Source organism: Apium graveolens, chromosome 8, assembly GCF_009905375.1.
Source record: "Apium graveolens cultivar Ventura chromosome 8, ASM990537v1, whole genome shotgun sequence".
NCBI lineage: Eukaryota > Viridiplantae > Streptophyta > Magnoliopsida > Apiales > Apiaceae > Apium > Apium graveolens.
This window is the reverse complement of record NC_133654.1, coordinates 259612339-259639591: the sequence shown is the minus strand read 5'-3', so window position 1 is coordinate 259639591 and position 27253 is coordinate 259612339.

Genomic DNA, 27253 nt, shown 5'->3' with positions numbered 1-27253 from the left:
AATACTGTTCATCTTTTCTGACGAATACTGTTCATTGGATATACTGATTACTGTTCACGTTTCCGACGAAGAACCACCATCACATATCTTGTTTCCGGCTACGAATCTCAAACTTTGTTGCTCCCAAATTTCTCCGTCAACATGTTGTTAACGGAATTTGAACATGAACTTATATATCTATAACGTAACCCAGACCCGTGCATTACACGGCCCGTAAGCTAGTATCTTTCCAAATAATAATATAAATATTTTTTATTGACGGGATTCGAACCTGAGAATTTGTGGAATGTATTTTTTTAGTGTTTGGATTTAACGGCTCTGATTATTCGATGAAAAAAATCGGACGAGAAAATTAACAATATTAGGTAAAAATTAGTACACGTTTAGTTCGTGTGAGGCCTAAATTTCTAACTGTAATTGCATATTTTTGGTGATACATAGAGTTTCCATTCATTATTCCAATATTTTATTCTTTACCATGTGACAAACTTAAATTTGGTTCCAGGCCTGTTATAAGTTTTTGAGCAGAGTCATTTCAACTGCCTCCGCATTCCAGTTTTTAAATATAATATAAAAGATTTATCTCTTAGTTAACTAAGAAATTAATGAGTAGGTTTGTTTAGAACATGAATCTATACATGTTCCTCGTTCAATATTTTACTAAAGCATATAACCCGTGCGATGCACGAACTGATTATAATATATTTTTTTTGATTTAAAGTAAAATTAAAAATATGAATTAGTTTTTAATATTAAAATATGATTTATTAAAATTAACTTTGGGAGTGTTTGGTTTCGTGTGAAAGAGGTGATAAAGAAGTTGAGGGTAATTAGAAGTTAAGTTGAATTGTAGTTGAAAGAGTTTGTAGTTATATTACATACCTGATTTAATATATTTAAATCAATTTTTTTTTGTTTTAACTTTATTTTTTAAGGTGAAAACAAATGTTTAACGAAATCATGTTTCACTTGTAATAATATAATATATATAGATTGTATTAGTCAAGGTATAATAGGAAATAAAGATATTCTCATGATCGATATCTCAAATAGAAAAGGACTATTCCCGTCTCAAATTTCGAGTTTAATTGTATTTTATCTCCGATTTTTATCATAATAAATATTTATTTATAATGCATATTAGTTTAATTAATCAATTTTTTTAATAATATTCATAATATATAATAAAATAATCATAAGAAGATCCTAAAAATCTGCTATACTTGAATATAGAGGTGTTATTAAGGACATAATGAGTCACTTATTTGGGCTTTGAAACACGCAAGCTAGAGTGGTTTTTTGATCTCATTCTTGAAATCAAGATTAGGAGCATGATATAGCTAGTAATTTGCATTTGGTCTCGGGAAACCTATCGTGAGATATTGTTGGAATGGTCCTAACTTATTAACGGCGATTGTGATGTGGGTGTTGCAGTTTTTTCTTTAAATTACAGAGTAAATTGCACATGCATTTTGGAGTGGTTTGATCAAATTTCTGAATCCCACCTCCATCAAGTACACTAAAAAATCGTATAATCACATCACAGAAATACGGTCCAATATGTTTCGGTTTGTGCGATTTATATATTCATAAAATTAATAATTACATATAAATATAATAAAAATTTAGCCAGCATAGAGATGAAAACTAATATTCTGTTGATTAAGAATAAAAATATATCGGTAATTTGTAATATTTAAGCTAGCATATATATCATAAAGTTATATTAAAGAAAAAATGAATTATAGTATATGATATGTATATATATATATATATGTATATTTCAAATTGAGGTGTTGTGCGGTTTGAGCCGCAATGTTAAAATTTTAAACTGTAACTGCACCAAAAATATTAAAAATCGTATTTTGCTGCGATGTAGCGTGGTGCAGGTGGTTTTCACGGATTATGTGGTTTCATGATACATAAACTTAAGTCATGAACCATATTTTTCCAATTATTTTCATAAAAAAATTACAAAACAAATATCTCAAAAAGTAGTATTTTTGTTACTTATTAAATTTATATTTGAATCATGCATTTTTACACTATAATATTTATGGTGAATTTAGTATTGAATAATGATAGGGTCCCAAATTGATAACTAAAATGAATCTCAAATATCTGGTGTTATGATCTAATTGGGCTACAAATTAATTTATAATCATGGATTGACGTGCATTCACTTAAATTTCACCAATAAAAATTTCATAAATTATTAAAAGTTAATATCACATTAGTTGTGACCAAATTTTATAGGTACCTCTAAAACTAATCTTTAATATTTGTGGTTAAAATGCAAAAAAATAGTCACACCCCTATCTCTAACTTGTATGTCTAGTGATCACTTTCCGACTAAACCAATTTAAATTAATTCTCGAATTTAAGGTCATATTACTAAAACAATTTATAATTTTATATATTTTAGAAGAATAAAGAAAATTCATAATTTTAAGCCAAAATATATCAATTTGATCAACAAAAATCAAGTTTGTTAATTTAATATCCATAAATTAAATTATAATAATATAATAAAACATAATTGGTTAGATATGTCGCGAACGGCGAGCCTTATATAATTGTAAAAGAGAGCAAAATTTTCAATTTCCCGACCAATTTTTGAATTTTTTTAGGTTAAGCACTAATCAAACATTTGAACCTCTAGTTAAGAAATTTGATAGTTGTATTAAATACACCATTTCTCCTGATCTGGTGCTTGGCCTATGAAACCTCATCCTCCAAACAAATTCAAATCTCCCATTTCACCCCAAAATACTAACTTTAGAAAAAATTTATCACCTCGTTCTCGGTGGGCTACTGTTCTCTTAATCTTTAATTTGTAAATGATATTCCCTCTCCCTTTGTACATATTAGATGAAATTTCTTTTAGTTTTCATTCACAATTCTAGTTTTTTAAAATTGTATATATCTATGGTTCACATTACTACGTTATTGATATTATGTCTCTAAGTCTTTGTTGAATTTTGTGCTCAACGTACGCTTGGTTCGGCTTGTATCTATTTAACTGCATGCCAATTGCTTGACTGTATTACTCAACAAAAGTCAACTAAATGCTCAAACTTACCATATCTCTTCGTAAATGAATAAAATCTCTATTATGAAGTCATATTTTCTATGTGCAGTTACAATTTCTTTATCAAGTGCAATGTCTCTTTTCTATTGTAGAATATATATAGCCACAAGAAGGCTCCTATATCAGCTCAGTGTGTCGGGTTCGGCACAAGAAGACCTGCTGGAAAAGAAAGAACAGGTTCTGTACATGGTGGACCAAATAGTTACACTACAAGAAAATAGGGCTAAATACAACCGCACAAATACAACCGACATTAAATTCAACTATTTTCCGTTGAATTAAAGGTGCGGCTAAATTTAACCGCATGCGGTCGTTTTTATATACGATCGTGTTTACGCGGTCGAATTTAGTACTAATTATAACCGAATAAATATATTATATTTATATACAACCGTCTACGGTTGAGTTTACTCGTGCTCCTAAATTCCACTGCATTCAGTCGAATTTAGCCTTAATAATTACAACCGAATAAATACAACCGTATTTATATGCAACCGTATACGGTTAAGTTTAGCCGTGCTCCTAAATTTAACTGTCTTCGGTCAAATTTAGCCTTGCCAAAAAATGGAGGAAACTTCCCGCCAACGAATTTTGTACTAAATTCAACCGATTTCGGTGGATATATTTTTAAAATGGCAGAAAATTTCTAGAAAAAATATAGAATAAAGTTTACATGAAATTTATATTTTAGTTCTTGCAAAAAAGATTATTATGGTAGTGAGATATTTATGGTTCAATTAATAAATATAGTTTGACTTTCAATTTATTTTGTATTTGTTTTAAATTATAATCCAACTATACGGATATGAAAATTGTCAAAAAAAAAGTTTACTGAAAAATGTAAGTAATTTGAATATTTAAATTTTAACTATTTTACAAATTGAATTTAGGGGGTGAGATCCTAACACTAAAGTAGTTCGAACGGTACTTCTTACTAGTGTTTAATCTCATACTGATATTTCGATTTTTTCAAAACTTTTGTGAGTGATCCAACCTTATAGATGTTAAGATCTATATATTTTAGTGATATTATAAAATTTTTAGAAAAAAATAAATTTATTTGATTTGCTATTTTAAGAGTCAACTAGTAGTTTGACCCGTATTTTTTAATAGTGTTTTGTGTCATATTAATGTTTCGATTTTTTCAAAATAATTTATGGATGATCCAAACATAAGGATGTGAAGATCTATATATATTAGTGATATGATAAAAAATTTAGAAAAAAATAAATTTATTTGGTTTGTTATTTTTAAAGTCAACTAGTAGTTTCACCTCGTACTTCTTAATACTGTTTAGTCTCGTATTAATGTTATGCTTTTTTCAAAATAATTTATGAATGATCCAACCATAAGGATCTGAAAATCTATATATATTAGTGATATGAGAAAAAATTTGGAGAAAAATAAATTTATTTGGTTTGCTATTTTAACAGTCGACTAGTAGTTTGACCAGTACTTCTTAATACTGTTTAGTCTCATATTGATGTTATGCTTTTTTCAAAATAATTTATGAATGATCCAACCGTAATGATGTGAATATCTATATATATTAGTAATATGATAAAAATTTTAGAAAAAAACAAATTTATCTGGTTTGCTATTTTAACACTCGACTAGTAGTTTGACGAGTACTTTTTTTTTGCTAAATTTACCACTACTTCTTAATAGTGTTTAGTCCCATATTAATTTTTAATTTTTCCAAAACAATTAATGAATGATCCAACCATTAGGATGTGAAGATCTATATATATTAGTGATATTATAAAACATTTATAAAAAAATAAATGTATTTGGTTTGCTATTTTAACAGTCAACTTGTAGTTTGACCGGTATTTCATAATAGTGTTTAGTTCCATATTAATGTTTCGATTTTTTCAAAATAATTTATCATTTATCCAAACAGAAGGATGCGAAGATATATATATATATTAGTGATATGATAAAATTTTTAGAAATAAAATAAATTTATCTGGTTTGCTATTTTAACCGTCAACTAGTAGTTTGACCAGTATTTTTTACTAGTGTTTAGTCATATACTGATGCTTTGATTTTTAAAAAAATGCTTATGAATGATCCAACCTGACAGATGTAAAATTCTATATATTTTAGTGATATGATAAAAATTTGAGAAAAAAATAAATGTATTTGGTTCGCTATTTTAATAGTCAACTAGCAGTTTGACCAGTACTTTTTAGTATTTCTTAGTCCCATACTGATGTTTTGATTTTTCAAAAAATGATTATGTATGATCCAACCTTACAGATGTCAAAATCTATATATTTTAGAGATATGATAAAAAATTTAGAAAAAATTATTGTATTTGGTTTGCTATTTTAACAGTCAACTAGAAGTTTGACTAATACTTCTTATTATTATTTAGTCCCATACTAATGTTTTAATTTTTTAAAAAATGCTTATGAATGATCCAACCTTAGAGATGTCAAGATATATATATTTTAGTGATATGATAATTTTTTTAGAAAAAAATAAATATATTTGGTTCGCTATTTTAAGAGTCAACTAATAGTTTGACCTATAATTCTTACTAGTGTTTAGTCCCATACTGGTGTTTCGATTTCTTAAAAAATTTTGTGAATGATCCAACCTTACAAATATCAATAGTTATATATTTTAGTGATATGATAAAAAATTTCAAAAAAATAAATATGATATTTATGATAAAATTGATCTAAATCATGAATTAAAATTTTTCATAAAACAGTGAGTTCTCAAAAATTAATTTTAAAATTTAGAATATAATAATCTTTGTAAAGAAAATATTAACTAATATTTATGTCCTGTAAAAGTTATCAAATTATATAATAAAAATAATAATAATAATAAAAATAATAAAAATAATAAAAATAATAATAATAATAAAAAAAAATAATAATAAAAATAAAATAAAAATAAAATTGTCACTCCTAAATTCAATCGAATACGGGTGTATTTAGAGCCACGTCAGCGATGCGCGTGAATTATATCTAATATACCAAATTCAACTAGTATCACATCAATCCAACGGTTGAAGTTATATTTTATATTAAATATTTATAAATAAAAAAAAACCAAATTATAAATTAAAAAAAACCTTAACCCTTACCCCCACCCCCTCGTCGCCCCAACACCCACCCTCTTATCCCTCACGCACTGCCTCCCTCCCCTTCCCTTGTCTTTTCTGGCAGTCCTCCCCACCTCTCTCTCTTCCCCCTCCCTCTCCGTCTCTCCCACGATTTGGTAGAAAGCGTAAGAAATTTTTCAAAATTTTCTAATATTTAATTTTAATTCGAATTTGGGTTTGTTATAAAGTGTGGTGTTTGAATTTGTTTGGATCTAAGGGAGCCAGATTGTGAATTTGAAGTTGTGGTTGTTTGATTTCGAGTTTTCATGTTTATTTTCGAGTATTTATTTAGGTGAATTGGTTTGTGGAGTTATGTTTTATGTTGCTGATTTGAATCTGTTCGTGGGGATATCATTAGTAGTTGTTTGAGGTGATGATAGTGGTTGAATGATATGTTTTCCCTGGACAGTGGATCATTTTTTAGTTCAAGAGGATTTACGGTTTGTTTTTAGAAGTGGTTTTGTGAAATAAGTAAGAAATTGAAGGCAGTTTTGTATTTTAGATAGCTGAAAAAGCTCCACCGTGGGAAAAGTTTTTCCGGCGCTATTTTTTTGAAATTGGTGAGCCTGAATTCAACTATATTCGCTATCATTTAGAATTCTATTTTTGACCAAATACGGTTGAATTTAATAATTGGGCGGGCCTTTTGAATTTTGTCATTAAATTTAATTATTTGGGCGTGATATTCGAATTTTATCTGAAAAATTAAATTTGACCGGAAGCGGTTGTATTTAGCCGATGGTATTTAAGCGGTTATATTTAGCCGGATATATTTATTTAGTCATATTTAGTACTAAATACAACCGGTTTACTAAATATGACTCGAGCGAATACAACCGGTCCAAAAACCGGTCGTATTTAGGTAAATACAACCGAAAATGGTTGAATTTACCTAAATACAACCGATTTTAAATCGGTTGTATTTTGTTGTTTTTCTTGTAGTGTTAGTCATATGTTTTTTTAAGTATTTGCTTGATATTTTCTCTCTAGAAAAAGAAATATTTTGCATGTTATATGCTTTCTAAGTTCCCTGTATATTGTTGTAGTATTTAGGAGTCTTATTCTAGGAACGTGGATTAGGAGGACAAACTTTTGAGTGAATTACAAGATCGAAAGCTACTTGAAGGTGACACGTTTGTTACTCTAATTTACATTATTTTACAATCTTAAATTTTATGTTTATTAAAGTTTAGTTGGTCCTAGAAAAATGTGGATTCTCGTGACATAGTATTGGTAATTATTAAATTCAAAAGTGTATGATTTATGGCTTAAATATCATCATGGTAAAATCATGAGCTAATGTACTATTATCGTGTTACAGGAAAGTTTCATATCTACCGGAGTAATGACGATACAATTCATTGAACTAGTCAAATTTTTACTCGAAACACATTAAGAGGCAAATGTAATTGAAGTGGTCAAGCACACCTCTAAAATTCTAATGCTTGAGCCAGATCTAGTTCTGCTTTTTATTGTGTTGGGGGATATTCCGATACTTCTAACATATTAATATGTAGAACTATTGTGTAGGAGATTGAAGATGATTTAGATATTTTGATGTATATTTGTTGTTTTAATTCATTAAACTATGTTGCTGGTGGTCACAGTTTATTTGGTAAATAAATAATAAAGATTTTCTTAAATCAATTATATATATTTATCCTTACAAATAAAATAGAACATATTTATGAAAACAACTGTCATTAGTAAGGTGCCACATGGCCTATACGTGGAACGCCACATGAAAAGATGCAAAGTCGCCATTTGGCATTATAAAGAGTCTCCATGTGGCATGACCAAAATCGCCACATGGCAAAATAAACATATGCCAAGTGGCACATCCATACGCGCCACATTAACATGTCATGTAGGTCCCACGTGTACTATTATGGCCACGTAAGCTTGTGACAAGTAAGTTGATGACTCATTATTAGTTATTCAGGTGATGTGGGGTTCACAACTTATATTATTTACCAATTGACACATGTGTAGGTGAAGAGTTTTTCTCCACCAACTTTTATCTACCAATGACTACCAATACTTTATTGGTAAGTAAATCTTTATGCTTACCAACACTATACTTTTACGTGCCTTTATAATTGGTAGGTGATGATCAAATTTCTTCTAGTGTTTCTTGCCAACCAATCAGATCTCACAAACCTATGTTTATGCACTAAGATGCAACTGGGTTGTTTATTATTTTTTTAATTTAAAAAGTTCTATCCACATCAATCTTACTAGTATTAAAATACCAAGGTCAATTTGGTCTGCACTTAGCTTAGAGCTTTTGTAAATCATTTTTAGAAAACAAATATCTCTCTTTTGTTCCACAACATAGTCAATAACAATATGCTTCAAGACTGATACCCTAGTAAACAATAATTCGGGATCAAATTCAATATACTTTATTGGGGTTCTAGGATTAAATACAACATATTATGGTCCCTTTTCTCTCTGCACAGACTTATATGATTATTTATCATAATCACTAGAGTCTGATGTCTCTTCAAGAAGCATTCTAAAGGTATCACTGTCATGGTGACTCTCCCAATCAGTGTTTTTACATGTCTGCTGTTTTTCATTTTTTTTTGAATTTTTCTCATCTTTTTTTATTGTGAAAAGTAGTCAATGGAGCATGCAAATCTTCATTTAAGGCATCATTTTCATTTATATTTGGATTTTTCTTAGCCAAAGTTCCTTGTTTTTCCTTCTCTCTAATTTCATGAAACTATCCATTTTTATAACTTTCATTTCCAGTATACTCTTCATCATTCTCATCATCCTCACTCTCATACCATTCACTCTCACTATTATCACTCTGACTATCAACAATTTCCTTCTCATTACCATCAATTTCAAGATCAATACTCATAATAGTACTAGTCTCGGACGCATGATCAACATATATAACACCGGTACCGAATTTTAAAGCATATGCATTTATCTCTCCTACAACATTGTCATTCTATAATATACTATAAATATCAAGGGAAGAACCTTCCTTGTGCCAATAAATTTTATAATCCATAATTTGTGACACACAGTAAGAGTGATTCCATCTAAATCTTGGTCGTAAATGTATTTAAATTTACCTCGTGTGTAATATCGTACTCCATCATTTGTAGTGAACTTCTCGCCGTCATAAATCTGTATATTCACATGATACAACCCCGTTTGTAAGATAATTAAATAATCATGATTTATCACTCAAATATGATGAATGATTGTGTGAAGCCTTGAATATATACACGCATACCTTGATGACAGTCAAAAAGCTTTCGATTCAACAAATTTATCGATGAACTATATAACCCCAATACTCTTTTAATCGACATTACACTCCCAAATTAACACTTAACATATTTAGGCTATATATGTTTGAACTTGTAAATAATAAAATATCTCATATGATTTCTCCATGTCTAATTTTTGCCACTACATGTCCGATTAGTTTTCAAGTCATTTTCTTTTTATTTTTTCAATATACAGGCCAAACACGACTAACGTATGTTGGTCAATTTTTAACAGAAGGACTTTAATTACAAAGTTTAAAAGGATAAGGATCATAAAATATTGTTTTGTAGTTTAGGTATCTTACTCAAAAATAACATAAAGTTAAAGGACGAAAGAATTGATTTTCCCGGCCCTTTTATAATTGATTTAGCTATAATTGGTTTCTTCTCAAACATTTTCTTATGTAGCATCCAATTTGTTCTTTCACATCCAACATTTGCTCCTTGATATCCTCCACATCCCAAATGCTAGATCCACAAGATTGAATAACTTTTTTTTCACAAAATGGCAAGTAGCAAGTGTTAATTGTAATGGCCCGTTTAACACAACTGAGACCAATTAAAATATCACATCTCATTTGTCACATCATTTTATAAGCTTCTTTGTGACAATTTATTTACATGTAGTACTACTACTATCAAGAAAGTTATATGTTCAAAACATAAAACAATTGCATAACAAGTTGCCTCACCTCTTATCCAGCAAACCTACGCAGTGGGCACTCTACCTACGCAGTGGGCACTCTACCTGATCATCCAAATATCCTAATTTTTGAAGATCGTCGCGATGCAATGAAAATTACTAAATATACTGCTCATAACTTGTGACGTATTCATATTGTATATATAGGCCTTTACTCCATGATAACGTGGACAACCCTTGATTTTATTATAGAATTTCATTAGAAATTATAAATTTTTATTTTAAAAAAGTATTAAATATCGATACTAGTGCAAAATAATAATTATATTTGAATATAATAAAAAGTTTGACAATTAATATTTAAAAATATATTTTTAATTTACTTTTATAGTGGATGATTTTGAATAAGTGTGATTCTATTTTGATTGTACTATAGAACAACTTTAAAAAATTTCAAAGAATTTCAATGATTTTTTTAAAAAAAATTGTAACTTCGATTTTTAACTTGGTAATTAAAATTTGTAATTATATATATTTGATGAAAATAGAAATGAATTATATATTTAATAATTTTTGAATATGGTTCTCTACGGAACTCTCTATATATGAAGACCTCCGCCTCCGTGGAGTGCTAAAATATGTCTTTGTCTGTCTATATATATAGAGAGCTATTCTAGTAAAAATCACTAAAATATAAAATAGAAACTAAATGAAAACTTAAGTTTTGGAATGATATGATTAGTAGTGGGGCTCGAGGATGGGCCCCAAGGGTTGGCCTTGGAAGGGTTAGGTTGGGGCCGCGAGAGGCTTAGTGGGCCAAGGAGAGGCTTACTAGGGCCCATTGCTGGCTATTTTATATGTCCCGGAATTAGGCCCCGGATAGGTTATGTGATCTAGTAGGTGGGTGATTTCATATTAGGGTTGTTTCTCTTAGTTTCCATTCAAGTTTCTATTTTACTGGTTTTTTTTCGAAATTAAAACGGGTCTCCGAATCATTTTATAATTATATAATAGGGTTCGAACACCTGAATTTGGCTTGAAAATAATTTAAAATAATATTTTAAAGTTCAAAACTATTTTTTGGAATATTTAAATCAAAAGAAATAATTAAATCTAATTAAATAATCAATTAAAATAATTTATAACTAATTAAATTAATTAGTCAATTAATATTTAAATTAATTGACTAATTAAATAATTAATTATCAATCAAAATTAATTAATTAAAAGTGTTAATTTATTTCTGAATTTATTAATAATAAATTTAAATCTCTGGAAATAAAATAATAATTAAAAGTAATTTTGAAATAAATGAAATAGAATTTGGATTTATTTTTAAAACAATTTCTGCACAAGCAAATTTCCAGAAAAAGAATAAGGAAAGTTTGGATCAAAAGCGGGTCGGAATTACAACAAATCGGGTCAATTTCGGGTTTCTAAGAACAGGGGTAGGACCCGCCGGAGTTGTCGCCGGAATCTGGGTTTTCCAGATTTCGTCGTCTTCTCCGGTGTGCAACCATATTCCGGCAAGTTGCAAATTAACTCGGTTAGCCACAATTCTGAATCCCAAACACTCCACTAGGAACCCAGAAACACATTGAATAAGCTACAATCATCAAGGGAACTCGAACTCCGACCAAAATCGATTAAAAACAGCGAGTTTCCGATGAAAAGCGAAATCACAAATTACTCGACTAAATTCAAAGATGTTTATACCAAAATGAAGCTGGTGATTCATACAATGAAACCCAATGTTCATAATCAAAAAGCAATCGATAATAAACTCAGAAAATAGATTTGAAATTTTGGCAAAATCCAAGAACTCGGTTTCACTCGATATTAAACAAAAATTAACAAGTTTATATACCAAATCAATCCTTAAGACCTCAGGAATGATAATCAATCATCAAAATAGCCAAATAATTCCTTCTAAATCAAAATCCGAATTTAAATTTAAATAATTAAATAATTAAAAATACAAAATTGAAAAATAAGTAACCTCGTTCAAAGATTTTGATACGAATACAATCGTCTCTGCGAGAGCTTCATTTTGACCATTCATACGTCTCCATTGGATTCCAATAACGCCTCAGTACTTTGGTTACACATATTACGAGATGAGAATATAATAGTTTTATCAAAAGATCCCATTTCTCTAAAATACGGGTTTTATCGATTTACAGAAACGAATATGGTATCCAAAATTTTACGCCGGGACCCGTACATGATAAACTGTACTCCAGATCGAAAAAGTTAAAATATGGAAAATGCTCGGAATATTAAAATTAGGTTAGGAAGGAGTTTTTCCAAGACTTCCGGATTATAAAAACGTAAAAATAGTTGAAGCCAGTTGTTTCCCGATTACACAAAATAGTTTATAAATACTTCGAAAAATAATTTATAAAATCCATAAATTATTTATAAAACCATATAACAATATAAAAATTAGTAGAAAAATATTACAATTATATATATTTTATTTAGGACCTATAAAAATTAAAATACTCAAATTTTATAATATTTACATATCCAAACACAAATATCACTTAACATATAATTCACCAAAATTCATATATTAATCATAAAATATTTATTTATCGATAAAAAATAATTACACGGTATATCCCGGATATTACATCTTTCCCTCTTAAAAGGATTCTGTCCCCAGAATCACTTAAGCAATAACTCATGGTACTATTTCACGCATATCAATTTCTAAACCCCGGGTTGACTTTTCAACCCTTGGGTTTCTCCACAATACTCTTACTAACTTTATAACTTTCTTTCTTAACATTTTCTCTCTCTTTTATATGATCCTTATTTGATTCTGAACATAAGGCAACTCTACCTGAAGTTCTATCGGCTCATATTCTATCGCATGTCTAGAATTCTAGATTATACATTTTTAAACATTGACACATGAAAATATTATGAATATGTTGTATATGCGAGGGTAACGCTAATTCGTATGCTATCATACCGACACATTTTTTAAAATTTCAAAAGGTCCAATGTATCTAGGACTCAGCTTTCCTTTCTTTCAGATCGAGAATGATCCTTTATCATGCTGACATTTTCAACAATTTTAAACTCCTTCTTCAAACTTCACATTCTTTCTAACTTGATCTACATATTTCCTTTGACGATGATGTGATGCACTTAACCTTTTCTAAATAATTTTGACAACTTCCCTTATCTGTTGTACTAACTCTAGTCACAGTATTTCACATTTTTTTCCAACTTCATCTCAATTTCTTCTAAAAGTAATAACACAAACACATAACTTATCTTCAATTATTTGAGTCATTCTTTCGCTTTGGCCGTCAGTCGGTGGATGATAAGTTGTACTAATATTCAACTTAGCTCCGCAAATATTCTTGAAAACTTTTCTGGAACCTTGAACTAAATCTTGAATCTTGGTCGAATATCATAGACACAGGAACTCCATGTGAACCAACTTGTCCAATGATAATCTTCCATTAGTAGGTATAAAATGAACTGACTTAGCTAGCTTGTCCACCATAACCTAATTGGCATCGTGGTTCGCTTTTGGTCTTGGTAATCTGACTATAAATTCAAAGCAATATGCTCCCATTTTTATTCTGCATCTCAAATGGTTGCAATAATTCACTAGGCCTCTGATACTTCGCCTTAATTCTTTGGTATGCCTAACACCTCCTAATCCATTTTAAAATTTCCCTTTCCTATCTGGATATCAATATTCTTCTTTAATTTTCTGTATATCTTGGAATTTCTTGAATATATTAAATACTTAATATTGTGAGTTCCCTATAGGATCTCATTATTTAATACTGTCACTTGTGGCATCCAAATTCTGGAAGAACATCTGATAATACAGTGATCATTCTTCTGATTGCATAAATTTCCTCTTACTAATCTGTTAACATCCTGATCCATTATCTCCTCTTGACATCTCTTTATCTTCTCTAACCTCTCTGGTTAAAAGATCAAAGTACACTTCCTTGCTCCTTTTGGATTATAAATTCTGACTTCCAATTCCAACTTTTGAAATCCCATAGACAACACTTCTGGTGCAGTCACCACATTCACTTTATCCTTTTTGCTTATCGCGTTGCCACTATATTTGCTTTTCCTCGTGAATATATACTTCAAACTCTTATGGTCCATATACATTTCACACCTTTCTCCATACATATAATGTTTTCCAAATCTTAAAAGTGAATACTATTATCGCTAGTTGCAAGTCATGAGTAGGATACTTCTGCTTATGAGGTTTCGGTTATCTAGATGCATGTGAAATAAATTTATTATGATGCGTCAACACACAACCTAATCCCTTATGAGAAGCATCGCTATAGGTTACAAACTCTTCTTAATCATCTAGAAGCAATAAAATAGGTGTCATGATTAATCTCTTCTTTACTCCTCAAAACTTTCTTCACAGTTCTTCATTCCATATAAAAATCTCACTTCTCCAAGTAAGCTGCGTCAAATGTGCCGTAATCTTCTAGAAACCTTGAACAAATTTGTGATATTTATCCTGCCAATACTAAAAACTTCTCACTTTTGTTGGTGCTTTTGGTCCTTCTCTATTCATAGTAGCTTTAATCCCTGTTGGATTCACTTTGGTTTCTTCATCACTAACTATTTATGCTAAGAATTAAACTTCCTACCATCAAAACTCTCACTTCGAAAACTTTACATACAACTTCTTTCTTCTCAGACTCCCCAAATTATCATTAAATACCTTGAATGGTCCTCCGTTAACTTTGAGTAAACCACAATATCATCTATATGCACAAATACAACTTATCCGGATACTCTTTAAAAGTTATGCCCATCAAGTTTAAATATTGTTGGTACATTAGTTAATCCAAATAGAACTACTAAAATTCCATAATAACTCTATTTAGTTCTGAAAGCTGTCTTCTATACGTCCTCAGGTTCAATCTTCAACTGATAATACCCAAATCTTAAATCAATTCTTCGCTTCTTTTAGCTGATCAAGCAAATCCTTAATTCGAGGTAATAGATACTTGTCCTTGATAACAAACTTGTTGAACTTTCCCTAGTCGACACATAAACTCCTTCTTCCATCATCCTTAATAACAAATAATACCAGTGTATCTCATGGTGTACACTACGTCTAATTGATCGTTCTTTTAACATCCCTTGCAATTGCTTTATTAACTCCTTCATTTTAACTGGCACGATTCTGTATGGGGCCTTGGACACTGGTTCCGTTCCAGGTGCTAAGTCGATCGCAAACTAAATTTCTCTGTTTGGAGGAAGTCCTGGTAACTCGTCTGGTAACACTTCTAGAAACTCATTGATTACGAGGAAATCCTAATGTTTTGTTGGCTCCTGAATTCTATTTATCAGATAATCAACAAAGTGCTCACATCTTTTGCCACCGTAACCTTTTAGTTGAATCATTGTTAAAAACTTCTTTACTTTCCTTCGACCTCTAAACGTCACCACTTTCTTTTTCGATGTCTTTAAAATTATCATTTTATCACGACAGTCTATCTGAGCATCATACTTAAATAGCTAGAACTTTGCCCGCTTGATTGTTCTTGTTTAGAGAACTTTTCTAAAGAACAATAGTGCAACAAAACAACTAGAAGGATCCATAATTCAGTAAACTTCGAGACTTGAAAATAATTTAAAATAATATTCTAAAGCTCGAAACTATTTTTTGTAATTTTTAAATCAAAAGAAATAATTAAATCTAAATAAATATTCGATTAAAATTAATTTATAACTAATTAAATTAATTAATCAATTAATATTTAAATTAATTGACTAAATAAATATTTAATTATCAATCAAAATTAATTAATTAAATAATCTAGATTTATTTCTGAATTAATTAATAATAAAAATAAATCTTTGGAATTAAATTAATAATTAAAAGTAAGTTTGAAATAAAAGAAATAGACTTTGGATTTATTTTTAAAATAATTTTTGCACAAACAGATTTCCAGAAAAAGAATAAGGAAAGTTTGGATCAAAAGCGGGTCGGAATTACAACAAAACGGGTCAATTTCGGGTTTCTAAAAACAGGGGAACGACCCACCGGAGTTGTCGCCGGAATATGGGTTTTCCAGATTCCGTCGTCTTCTCTGATGTGCAACCAGATTCCGGTGAGTTGCAAATCAACTCGGTTAGCCACGATTCTGAATCCAAAACATTCCATAGAAGTCCTGGAACCCATAAACAAAATGAAAAAGCTATAATCATCAAGGGAACTCAAACTCCGGCCAAAATCGATTAAAAACCAGCGAGTTTCCGATGAACAGCGAAATCACAAATTACTCGACTAAATTCAAAGATTTTTATACCAAAACGAAGCTGGTGATTGATACAATGAAACCCAATATTCATAACCTACAAACAATCGATAATAAACTCAGAAAATCGATTTGAAATTTTGGCGAAATCCAGGAACTGGGTTTCACTCCATATTAAACCAAATTCAACAATTTTATATACCAAATCAATCCTTAAGATCTCAGTACCGGTAATCAATCATCAAAACAACCAAATAATCCTTCTAAATCAAAATCTGAATTTAAATTTAAATAATTAAATAATTTAAAATACAAATTGAAAAATAAGTAACCTTGTTCGAAGATTTTGATATGAAAACAATCGTCTCTTAGAGAGCTTCGTTTTGACCATTCATACGCCTCCATTGGATTCCAATAACGTCTTCAAATTCTCGTTTGATTGCGTGATTGTGAAGAACACGAAGAACACGACTCGTTTCTCTGAATAATTATCTATTTTTACTGTATAATAATATTTATCTGTACAAGATACACTACTGTATTGGCTATTTATAGTTACGGAATATTGGTACCCCGCTGGATCACATCGGATATAAAATGTTATGTTTATTTGATAAAACAGATCCAAATCGGTACCGGTTTTAGGATAATTATCCTAATCTATATATTTTGTAAATACAGACTTGGTCTCAACGCTCTGGTTACACGTATTACGAGAAGATAATATAATAGTTAAATCAAAAGATCCAGTTTCTAAAAAATCCAGGTTTTATATGGTACCCGCACGGGGAAAACCGTAATCCGGATCGAAAAAGTCAAAACATGGAAAATGCTCGGAATATTACAATTAGGTTAGGAAGGAGTTTTTCCGAAACTTCCGGGTTATAAAAACGTAAAGACAGTTGAAGCCGGTTGTTTCCCGATCATACAAAATAGTATATAAATACTCGGAAAAATAATTTATAAAATACATAAATTATTTATAAAACCATATAAAAACATAAAAATTAATAGAAAAATATCACAATTATCTATATTTTATTTTCGACCTATAAAAATTAAGATACTCAAATTTTATCATATTTACATATCCAAACACATATATCACTTAACAGATAATTCACCAAAATTCGTATAATAATCATATAATATTTATTTATCGATAAAAAATAATTACACGATATATCCCGGATATTATAATTACATCTAGATTTTATCATTTTCTTATTCTCTTTCCTTCACTACAATTCCATGTCTTATTACTTGTGTTAATGGACTATTGTGTTTGTATATACAAGTAATTGTTCAATTCTCTATTTTGGTGTTTTGTACAATTATTTATGGTGATTTAATTTTAGTGCTTTTCAAAAAATAATTAATCTTGGAATTAAATTTATAATTTAGGTTGACTTGGAAGAGAAAACCCATGTTTAGACCTAATCGCTATAGCCTGGGATTAATGTAAGATTTAATTTGTGATTATGATAGGTATGTACCTAATTACCCCAGGTAGTTATTAAGGTGGTTATAGTGCTGTTTAGATTTCTAAATACTTCATAGAAATATGAGAACTGATTGATGAATTAGGTATCACTTGTGAGACGAAAGGTCCTTGTGACGAGTGAAAAACTTTAGACTAGCAACTGGAGCACTAAAACAGAGAACATTGGTACTTATTAAAAGCACAAGATGAAATTAATAGCTTGGTTTTGTCTAATCTTCAAATAGTACTTGAGTAATTTAATTTGATAACGATATTTAGATTCTCTTTTAAAGCAGATTTTATTTGACTTGGATTAATTGAATAATAGTGTTTGATAGTTAGCAACTTAAAGCTAGTATTCGTGGTAATGAAATTTGATACTACTTGTCATGATACGTGCTCCTGCGTCAAGGTTTTAAAACCTCTAACAAGTTTTTGGCATTGTTGCCGGGGACTAATTTTTATTATTTATTTGTTCATATCATTACACGGTTTAGTATTTTAAGGTCAAATTATTTATTATTCTTTTCTTGTATTTTGTAGGAGTTTAACGTTGTATACTTAGACTTGGTTTATCTTCACTTCTTACACTTGATTTGGGGATTGAGAAAACTGTAAAAGGAATAAGGAGAAAGCTAAGGAAATAAGGAATCAACCATCCACACTGGCTGAAAATGCGAATAATCCTCCGGATCCTAATGCTGGAAGGAAGTGGGTAAAGGGGTACATTATGCCTTCATTTGATGGAATTCACTCTAGTATTGCAAGGCCAGCTATTGCAACAAATAATTTTTATGTTAACTTTGCAACAATGCAAGCTAATAGGGAAAACCAATATAATGAGCTTTCAACTGAAGATCCTAATGCTCATTTAAGAAATTTTCTTGAAATTGTTGATTATTTTAAGGTGAATGGTGTTTCTAAAGACGTCATCAGACTGAGGCTATTTAGTCATTCTTTGGATGGAGAGTAAGAGAGTGGCTTAATTATATTCGACATAATTATATCATTACATGGAATCAACTTGTTGAGAAATTTCTAAACAAGTTGGTTAAGGAAATTCAGAACTTTCATCAGTTTGAAATGGAGTCTCTTTATGAAGCTTATGATAGGGTCAAGGATCTTTTACGAAAGTGTCCACATCACTACTAGAAAAAGAGGATATAATATCGGTTAACAACCTTTTTCAGCATAGCTGGAACATCTTCATTTTTATTTGCTTTTCCTTTTTCACCTGCATCTTTCTTCTTCTTGTTCAAGGCATCATAATCAAGACCAATAGCAATATTTGCACATGGCTTGTTCTTCTCATGGTATTTTCCTACCAACTCAGATGCATTCCCAAAGGATTTTAACTTGACTTCATTCTTTTCTAGCTTCTCCCTTAACACAACTTCAATCTCATTTGCACACTTGAGCTTGTTCTTCAGATATGCATTTTCTTGTTTCACAGCTTCAAGCTCTACGAGCAACAATTCAGTTTCTTGTTTCTCATTTTCAATTTTCTCATTTATCTTTGTTAGTCTGCTAACCTATTCATTAGCAACAACCATACTTGTATGAATATGAAACATTTTTGTGCTCATCTTTTCAACAGTTTCCTTATTTTGACTCACATTTAAATCAATGGTGGTAAGAGTTGGTACCTGTTTTTTTATGAGGATGACTCTCCTTGCTCCAAAGTCATAAATGCATAATTTCCAACATTTTCCCACTGTAATATAGGCTTTGTTATGTCCCGAATTATCGTAGAAGGGGGTTGAATATGATACTCACTAAATTAAAAAATTCTTTCGAATCTTTTGCGGATATAAAATTTAGTGCTCGGTTAGTGGTTTCGTGTTCTTGAGGTGAATAGTGTTTGGGACGATAAAATGATGAACACAAGATATTCGGGGAAATATATATTTGTATATAAATCTGCGAGGGGTGTTGCTACACTTCGATAAATAAATTAATCGGCTATAATTTAAGAACAACAAAGTTCCTAGCTTCTACAAAAATTAATAAATTAAATCTTATACAATGTTCTAGCTGTTTTTGTCTAAGGATTTAATTATCGGGTAACGATTATAATGCCCCTATGAATATACAAGAGTTAAATCGGGCATTATAACGTTACTCTGGTGAGAAAAATAACTGATATAGATTTTTGTGTGTATCTCATCTGTTTCTCTTTGCTTTAGTTCTTCACCTCTTTTGGGAGATAAGATTAACAGAATAACTTTAAAATTACCAAATCTGATCTGCTACTTGTGTAGACTTTTTATCAATAACGTGTGGCTGAGGAGAGAGCTGAGATAAGGAGTAATATTGTAACCTACGACTAACAAAAACTAACTGGTGACTAACATAATATAAACTAACTTATTTCTTTATGTACTCCACAACCTGCTACCAATCAGATGTGCTCATTTAATTGTTTCTAACCCGCGACCTATGTGGTTGCTTTTTTCTTTTATTATTATTTTTTTGTTTTTCTTTTTCTATTCCCTTTTTTGTTTATCCTTTTTTCTATTTTCTTTTTCTTTTCTTTTTATATTTTCTCTTTTCTCTTTTCTCTTTTCTCTTTTCTTATTCTTTTTCTTTTTCTTTTCTTCTCTTTTTCCTTTCTTTTCTTTTTCTTTTTATTTAAGTTTAAATTTTAACTAAATTAATTTATTAAATAAACGTAAAAATATATATTATATAAATAAACTAATTTAGATTTATAAAATTAACTTATTTAAACTTTATAAATTAAATCATTTTAAGTTTATTAAATAAATTATATTAAAGTCCATTAAATAAATTTATTTAATTTAATAATTGAACTTTGAGCTTCGCAAGTCCCTCGAGCAGTTTAGCTTTATACACCATGCACCTCTTCTCGTACTTTAACAGAAAAATGTTCAATCCAAGTACGTTCCTCAACATAACAATTTTTCTATAAATAATATCCAGATTCCTTTCACGAGCTGTTCACGCCTAGTGCAACTAGTCTGGTTCAGAGACGACTAACCCCGATTCAGGTCTTCGTATTATAGCCTTGATTACATTGTTAAGCTTGCAACAACTTTTACGCTTCGAACACTGACTGTTAATAAACAACTGTACTTTCACTGGAATCCTTTCTGGTACTTTAGACAACGTCTTCATTGATACTAAAATATTGAATACTTCATTCACTATTCTTCACCGACGCTTGAACATATAAATGAACTCCTGTCAATGAGTATAACTTCAAGACTGTAGCTGTCTTCTTTAACCTCTATATACCATGTCTTCAATTTTTCAGAGTCCTATACTTTGAACACTATCTATCTTCAATCAATGCCAATACACTGAAATCTTCTGGTAGCACTTATACACTAAATCTTTAATATTTCTTAAACCCTAAAAGTCTTTAATTATTATTCTTCACTGAGGCCTGATCATATTAATGAACTTCTTTCAGTGACCTGTACACATACTACAAGCTTTCTTTTAATACTTTGATTCTTTGTATTTGCCTTGTCTTCATTTTTTCTAATTTTTTGTGTAGTCATAGTATTATTAACATGTCTTGTTCTAGTGTTGTTCTCGTGCTGAGTTATTACGTAATTGCTAATACAGCTACGCAGTCTCACCAACAATCTCCCCCTACTTAATTGTTAAACCTAACAAAAAAATTAAATAGAGAGGATAACTCAACTAACAACTTGGAAAAAGTAAAGTACCAGGACTTGTAAATAATGATACTGGTTTTCTGGATCAAATACTAAATTTCCAGATTTCTTGAGTAACTGAAATGAAAGATGCTTGTTCCTCTAGCACTGAACAGATATTCAATTATTTTCATCTTCATTTCCTTGGTTCTTCAAATCTCTTCTAGATAATACTTATCAGTCTTGAAGTAATCATCAACAACTTCTTTTGTGCAACCACGTTTCCTGTTGAGAAGCACATATATCTCTTGCTTCTCCACTATAAGAATCAAATGCTTAAAGGAGATCACTTTCGTCTACCACCTCTCCCGTATAATAAGATCGCAGATAAGAACTAATGGTAGTCCCCTTTTGGAAATCAGCTTCTCCCCTTATAAAGAATAGTGATAAATCAAACCACTTCTTCTGATCACTTGGAAATCACCTTCGTGTTTACCACCTCTCTCGTACAATAGGATCCATAGTCACAAACAACAATGGTGTTATGGTTATATACTTTACCTTTTCGCACCGGTCTTCTATTTCTCCCCCTTAGTTGAGGAATCCTCCAAACTATTATATAAGCTTTTATTTTTTCCTTAGAGAAGGATTGTATGATATTTTCTGAAGAAGTTCTCATATTTCACTTAGTTGGAAAAGAAATAACAAGGCATAGTTTAATCAACCATGTCCCTTTAAATACTGCAAGAATGACTTCATCGTTCATCATCCTGTTAATTAAAATTCCCAACTCCTTATACCTCCCAACTGTGAGATCACCAATTATTACCAATTGTTAGCTCCCAACTTGTTAGGTCTCGAAGAATTCTAATCCAATCTGTAAATGTTAGGTCCCTGAGAGTTAGGAAATGGAATATGGTGTTACTCATTCTTCCTCACTGTGAGTGTGTGATTCTGTTTCGTGTAGCTCACTTATATTTCACTCTTCTTTCCACTCGTGTTTACACTCATTCTCACAAGTGTATCACTCCTCTCATAGCTCCAAAATCCAGTTGTACCTGCAAGGAAAATCATCTAATCCATCATTAAGGAGGTCACAGGTGGTGGAATGGGAGTTCGCAAATCCCCATCCTTGTTAGACTCATTAGATGAATCTGAGTCATAATCTACAAGTTGCTAGTTTCCCTTTTAGGGTTTCAGCTTTCAACTCTGTGAAGGTAAACAATGATCCAAGGAATTGAGCATAATGATCAAAGTTCCCTTCTAATATCTGTGAAGACATTTCCTTATGACTCATCAAGTAAATATGAATCATTGTCAACAAGTTGCAGATCTTCACTTATGTCAGGTCCACTATCCACATATACATCCAGGGGATTTAAGCCTGGGGAGGTAGATACTGACCACTGACATATGACTATTGGATCAGTATCCTCTCCTAACACCTGTAAAGACAGTTGGTCCATTAAAGAACCTTTAACAATCGAATCTGACCTTAAAATGGTCGAAACTCTTATTTCCATCAACTCATCGTTTGTGTGTATGACCTATCCTTGTGCATGAAAAATTGTTTTTGTTTGAGGTGGTGACACTACATCAGACACCCTAGCCGACATGAGAATTTCAATAGACGCACCATGTTGAGAGGATGAATCTAGTAACTGTTTCTGTACCTTTTCAGCCTTTACATCTTATTGAGAAGATGTACGGGGCCTAGCAGTTGCCTCGGTTTAAATACTACATCTTTGTAGGAGACAGAGTTGCTGGGTTGACTTCAGAACCTTCCTTATGTGGTGCAATAAGGCACTTTCTCCCTCACGCTCTTTCATACTTCATTTTAGGGGTAAGAAAGTGTTGGTTGGTTCAGTTTCTGTGTTTGTCTTTATAGTATAGGATAAAAGTTGTGGGTTTCAACCTCATGAATATCAAATAAAAGAAGACCATTGGAGGTTGAACCTGTATCATAGAGCATATGACAATATAAAGATGAAATGCACTCAAGATCTATAATGAATGAAAATTATGCATTTAACCTTTTGAGAGAAATGATGTACAATAGTGATTTCAAAAGATTTTAATGAAATAAGCAATCACCGCTGTAAAGAGAAGTTTAATTTTTCTCTTAAAACTGTTCAAGTGCACAAGTCTATTTTTATGCGTAAAAAGATAAATGATTAAAAAGACACAGACTGATGATATAACACTATTAACAAGAGAAAGAAAGATTTTGTCTTTCAATATGAATGAGTTTTTGTAAAAGTATTGATCACTTAGGGTAAAGTCTAAGCAATTCTTATTCATGTCAAAACCTCCATAATCTGTCTTTATAAAATTATAATCAACAGTATTGTTTATTGAAAAATAATCTTAATAAGAGTGATTATGCTACCGATTTCAAATTGAAGTGAATATGTCAGATATAACAACTAATAAAAATTCACTAGAACTTAAAATCTCACAATTAAATAGCAAAAAAATATTAAAAATAAATCATTGACTGATACTTGTCAAGTATTTTACATACTAATAATTATGTTGCACCCTATTTTAATATAATTTAAATCATGAAACTGTTTTAATATGGAATTGTCTAACATCATAATTCAAATATATTAGAATAAGATATCAATAAATTAAATACCAATTATCTATAAAATAGATATTAACATTCAATTTCATATTCTATACAATTGGTAACTCGTAACAAGTGTAATATCTCAAACAACACTGGTTCAAAAAATAAGTCAACATTAACCAGCATTGTCTTGTTTGTAATCTTAGAAAAATATTCTAAGTTCCACATACTTTGATCCATCGAATACTGCATCTTTTATCATGTGTCTGGGAATTTACAACCAAGTATAAAAATTATTCTAAGTTGACAACATATGGTTACTTCTAATAAAGCATTATTCACATTGACCATAGTTGCGCTTAAGAAAGATTTTTACATCTTTTATATTAGTATAAGTGACCGAGGATAATCATTGATTACTTAAAGGAGTTCTAAATAATGTCACAAATATTAATACTTCATAATTAGTTAAGAGTTGTAATCTTAACTAAATATCATTAACTGGTATAAGTTAAAAATTAGAATATAACTATTTATGCTACAATCATGATTATGATTTCAGTGAATTCTTGAGATGCAAATATTGCTAAATTTACTAAAACCAAAATCTCATAATTAACTTATAACACATAAGGTACAATCAATATATTATATATCAATTATTGACAACTATAGTTATAATCAATCATGCTGCTTATTTATTTTAAGTTAGTTTGAATTATGGAGCAAATAAAATCATGGAATTGCTTCAATTTCTATAATCCAAACTATCTAAAATAAATATTAAATAAATAAATACTAAATATCTATCAATAAGATTCTAGCACTTAAATATTTGTAATTAGTATTTGAGTAAAAGAGTGAACTTGTCATACCTCCGTAGTTTGTCATTGTTAGCTGAGTTGCATTGATCAAGCTTAAGTAGTTCTACTTGTTAAGTAGTCTTGGAATGTTCTGAATCTTCCAAATTTTGCATCTTCAAAAGATCCTTAACTTACTTGAATTGCCATCATTTTGTGCTCCTAAAAGAATTTTTCTTTCGGCTTGCTTGAGCTCCTAAAAAAATTATTCTAATGGTTTGCTTGATATAATTCCAAAAAGAATTACAACCTTTCCAACAGGTTTCTCTATACCTACTCTGCAATTATTTAGAAAATAATTTTGCACAAGTCTTTGTTAATAGAACAACATATAACATTACCATTATATCACTACACATGTATAACATTATATTTGTGCCTAGAGATAAAAGAGTTATTAATATAACGACTCTACTAGTTCATATTTAATTTTAACTTCAGTTAAAGTGTCATACCATGTCCTTGACGATTTTTTGAGTAGCATACTAGTTCATACTAAGCTGAAGTAAGCTTATCAAGAAGAAATAGACAGAGTTCAATAGATGTGCAACTACAAACTCCATGAACTGTTGTGCATTGACTACTTCCTTTAACTCAACAACCCAGAGTACGCTTATTCATATTTACCAGAGTCTAATTCTAGGTAAAATGTGCAACATGTGCCATATATGTCATAATACCCTCAAGTCTCGTCACTAGTGCTTTCTGTTAGATACTGCTTCGTGATAATAACTTAGCATCCAGTTTGGCCTTATCCCTCACCACAATGCCATTGTCATCCAGTTTGACTTCGGGTAATCCTTGTACCAATTACAATATTATCATTAGGTTTGGATACTAGCTTCCCTACAATCTGATTTCTGAATGATTGAGTTCATCTTGCTTTGCAATCACCCAATTAATCCGGATCTATCAGAGCTTCTATAACTTTCTTAGTTTCTGCTTCAGATAGAAAATTAGAAAAATAATCATCCATACTCAGTAGCCCTGCTAATCATTACTCCACCATCTGGATCACTTAATAACTAGACTCTTGGAATCATATTGACGTCAAACCCTTTGTCTCAGCAGATTTATTCTTGTAGTATCCTCTTGATTTTCAATGTGGTGTTGTGTCTGACTAATTAATCCATCATTTTCTCCCCCTAAGCTGTTGCTGGGATTTCTTATAAATCCTTACCCTTGTAGACTGGCTTCGTTGAAATAATGATTTTTCTTATACACTGCCATTCCACTACTCGAATATGAATCATCAATACCATTGATTTCTCCTTTAACAGCTTGAAGCATGGAGTTGTTGAACTGTGCACTTAGACTGCCTATCACCTTCTGTTTATCAACCCCAAATGCCCTGTAGGTTGTAGACTCCACTGAGTAGCCATGAAAAATATCCTATCTAGTCATAGCTGCAAATGCCAAGAGCTTCAAATAAATGAAAACATTTCTTGGTTGCTGCTGTAGAACATTCTCCCTAAACACTTTCAGGATATCTAGTGTTTGCTTCTGTTGGCCATTAACTCATTAGTGGTCTTCATGTATACATCCTGATCAAGGCTTAATCTTACTTGTTGCAAACTGTATTGACTGCTTTAGCCCTTTGATTTTTAGAAAGTCTTGATTAGCTCGAGATTTCCTTGTTGCTTTAAGCAAGTTCCGGTTCTTCACTTTGTACCACTCCATTCTGACATGGAGTTCCTAGTGCTAAATATGTCTCAAAATATTCTTGATATTACAGATTTTAATCAGAACTGCTTCTTGAATTTAGTTCCATTATCTGACCACAAGATCATTTCTTTTACAGTTGCTTCCATCTTGATCTTATGATACGATCAATCACCACCTGTGATGTCTTGTCTTGAGAATGCATAAACAATAACTTTTTTATGAGTAGTCATCCACCATCACTAAGTTATGTCTTTACTTTGATGTGATGGTGTCTTTGACTTATCTTCCTGACATGCCTCATATTTATCATCCTTCTGAATTCCAAATGAGGCAGTCCTCTCACTAACCCCTTTTTACAAAAGAGTTACTTGAGTTGATGTACAAAGGTGAGAGTTTCTAATGCCATAGCTAAACTTTTATCAGATAAAGCTTTACAGTAGAAAGCAGTGACTTCACCTTTCTTGAGATTCCAATATAGCTACGAGCTTTTCTTTTCCTTACTCTAAGAAGAGCAAGCTTTATAACCTTCTTGCTTAAGATGAGACCCTAATCCTTCTTTGAATTGGCATTGTGTCCTTTGTATCAAACCTATTTGATAAGAGGATTTGTGCCTCGATTCTC